Raw genomic sequence first — 2,979 nt, 5'->3', positions numbered from 1 at the left:
AGTGTGTGTGTGTGTGAGAGTGCGCACTCGTGTGGGTGTGGGTGTGTGTGTGTGTGAGAGATAGAGAGAGAGAGCGCATGGGGGTGTGTGTGTGTGTGTGTGTGAGAGAGAGAGAGAGAGAGCGCGCTCGTGTGTGTGTGTGTGTGTGTGTGAGAGAGAGAGAGAGAGCGCACTCGTGTGTGTGTGTGTTCTGTGGGTTGAGGGCAAACCTCCGTTTTTCGTTATGGCACAGCTTACTAATGACAAACTACTCCTGCAGGAACGACGTTTTTCCCCTCCAAAAATGTATATTTATGTAAATATATAAACTACAAATAGACTACTGTACTATCCGATATTGTATGATTTCTGCGCAAACCTTCGTCGGCAAATTTTTCCTGCAAAAGTTGAAAATGACATTAAAAACAAGCATCTTTAATAATAATAATAATAATAATAATAATATATTTAATGATTTTAACATAATAGTATGTGATTCATGACAGCTTACTATATGTGATTTCTGTGTTTGTTTGTACACTTTTGTTAGAAACCTTTGTGCATAATTAAGTATCACATCACCTGTATATTGTCCAAATGTATCAGAGACAACACAGTGTCAATTACAGCACAGATAATATTTAATCTCCACCGTGGGTTAATAGACTTTTGATTATACCCTATAATTAAAGAATCTATACATTTATTGAAATGCTTTATGTGCTTCAGGTTACAGAAAGGACGACATTTACTAGTTTGCATTTGCCAAAATCATGCATAAAAAGAAAAGAAAATCTCTAAATCTCTGTTTTCACTGGTATTGTTTATATCATTTTGAGTCAATAATGCACCTTCACCTTTGAGATGTTTCAGTTCATTCCTCCAGTATGGCATGCACAAGTTTGCAGCACAGTTCTTTGTAATTATTACAGGAGTTGGGTTTCTTTTCCAGAATCCTTTTTACCCTGAGGTTTATTCAAAGGATTTCCTGTATCATTTTGACGTCCCATTGACGTCTGTTGGACCCCACACTTTCCAAAACTTAGAAATATTACTTCATCCGGTGACTGAGCATTCAGACTCTCAAGTCAGTGGAGAAAATAAGAGCTTGCATATTGTTTCTTCTTCTGGTAAGAACTGTGCATTTTCAGACATGGGTAATCTATTAGACTTGTATTTAATCTGTTAAAATACATAAATTAGAGCAACGAGTTTGAGAACACATGAGTGTTTTTTGTAATGTGACTCCTGTTTAAACAACTAACAAAATTATAGGTTTTAGGATGCTTTCTGGATTGTATGTCAGTGTGTAAATCACTGGAGAAGTTTCTCATGGAGTTCTCACACAGGACAAGTTCATAACACGCCTGCAAGGCAAAAGGGGGTCCAACCCGGTACTAGCAAGGTGTACCTAATAAAGTGGCCAGTGAGTGTATATATACATATATATTTTTTTAATGCTGATTTGCAATGTGATGTTTGATCTGTGATGGCCTAGCCATCTGTCCAAGGATGTGTTTCCCAAAAACATTAGTAGCCAACTCTGCCAACATACTTCAATGATTTGGTGTTTCAGAAACCAGAGTTCTAACAAACAATGGCAAACAGCATCGCACACTTGTGTGGTTAGAACTGCAGATCTCGTCCTGTTTAGAAGCGCAGTTTCTTGTATGACGTGGACTTGCATAGAACTTGCTCTTGGGCACAATAAGCAAACTAACATGCAGTACATTCTATATCCTTCATTCCATTTAATTGTACATACTAATTATATATTTCAGTGTATTCAACAATCAGTGCTGGGGGTTTTTTTTGAAGAAGAAGAAGATGAGGAATGCACATAAGGAAATCCAGGAGAATGTGAGGGAACCCACAATGAATCAAACATCAAATTAAGCAAAGTGACAGTGAACAAAAATAGTGAAGTAGTCCTCAGATGCCTAGCTTTTTTAGAGCAGCATCTCAGAAAAATGACGTTGCAAAGAAAGTTGTTGACTGAATGAAGCACATGTATACAGAGATGTACTGCTTATTAATATGATTAAAAAATTTAAATAATCTTATACTAGTTAATACCAGTGCTGGGGAAAGCTACTTATAAAAGTAATGCATTACAATATTGCGTTATTGTGTTAATTACTTTTTATGGAAGGTAACGCGTTGCATTATGTTTGCGTTATAATTTTTATCACCTGGGCTGGGCTTGCTTATTTGTTTTTAATAACAAAAATCCCAAAGGTTATAGTTTTGGCAACTGTAAAGGCCCTTTCACACCAAAAGTGAAATGAATAAGCCTCGCCCTGAAGGAAATACCTCTGTCTCTTCACCTCAATTTCTCTCAACACATGAACAGGAGAGGTGTCAGTGAATAAATGGGAAAAAGAATTAAAAAAAAGTAACTCAGATATTTTGTTGCAAATTTCAGCGTAATGTGCTACTTTAATAGTTATTTGAAAAAAGTAATCTGATTACTTAACTCCCGTTACTTGTAATGAGTTACCCCCAACACTGGTTATCACTCCACCACCTGTGTGATATGATTAACAGCATTCCTATATTGTTGAACTAACATGGTTCAAACAACAGCTGTGCAACCAAGTTACAATGATTTCAGACATTTTTATTTATTTATTTTTTACTTGCTAGGTAGGCTAATTTCTCCACTGATGCATCGTACTGCACTGGCTGAGCATGTTACATCATTGTACAGCAAACGCACCCCAGGGTGATATCCTTGCCTTTGGCCCAAGACACTGGGATAGGCTCCAACATCCCTGCAACCTACAGGACAAGCAGTTTGGAAAATGAATGGATGGATGATTGTATATAACTTAATTGCACAGTATTTATCAGAGGATACCTCAGAGTCAGAACATCACCATAAGATGTTATACTGCATGGAGAATAAGTCCACACTGAGTCAAATCTTCATAGTACGATAATCCTAATACATTTCCTCTCTTACATTAGGAGGGAACACAGTCAATTTAAACTTACATA

The sequence above is a fragment of the Sinocyclocheilus rhinocerous genome, unplaced genomic scaffold, assembly GCF_001515625.1.
Source record: "Sinocyclocheilus rhinocerous isolate Xijiao unplaced genomic scaffold, SAMN03320098_v1.1 scaffold780, whole genome shotgun sequence".
Taxonomy (NCBI): domain Eukaryota; kingdom Metazoa; phylum Chordata; class Actinopteri; order Cypriniformes; family Cyprinidae; genus Sinocyclocheilus; species Sinocyclocheilus rhinocerous.
The sequence above is the reverse complement of the archived record's forward strand: the minus strand, read 5'-3'. Positions refer to the sequence as shown.